Source organism: Bison bison, unplaced genomic scaffold (assembly GCF_000754665.1).
Source record: "Bison bison bison isolate TAMUID 2011002044 unplaced genomic scaffold, Bison_UMD1.0 scf7180017864148, whole genome shotgun sequence".
In the NCBI taxonomy this organism is placed as follows: Eukaryota; Metazoa; Chordata; class Mammalia; order Artiodactyla; family Bovidae; genus Bison; species Bison bison.
Genome location: NW_011494720.1, coordinates 818,425 through 818,847, shown reverse-complemented (window position 1 = coordinate 818,847; position 423 = coordinate 818,425).

The following is a 423-nucleotide window of genomic DNA, read 5'->3' as shown; positions in this document are numbered from 1 at the left end:
GGACCCGACCAGCTGAAGGGCGGAGCAGAAGGTGGAGCAGGCGCCCCCCCTCCTCGGGGGCTCCCACCCTCGCCGCACCGCCCCTTTCCTGCCCAGGCCGCGCCCCGCGCGGTTGCATCAGAGCCGGCGGCCGGAGGCGCACGTGGAGCGCGGCACGCGGTCTGGGCTGCGCAGTACCCGCTGGGGAGGTCCATGCCCTCCGGATCCCCCGCCCCCGGACCTTGGCCGGCCCGGGGAATCGTTCTCGCGCTGGCCCAGCCCATTCTCTGGATGCCCGCGCTACCCGCCAACCGCTCCGCCCCCCAAACCCCGACCAGCCGCCATCACCCCGAAAAGTTGGCACCAAACACTACAGCCCATGCTCAGCGAACCTCCACGGAGGTTCCCGGGGGTCGGCCGAGACTCGAGCGCTGCAGCCGCCCC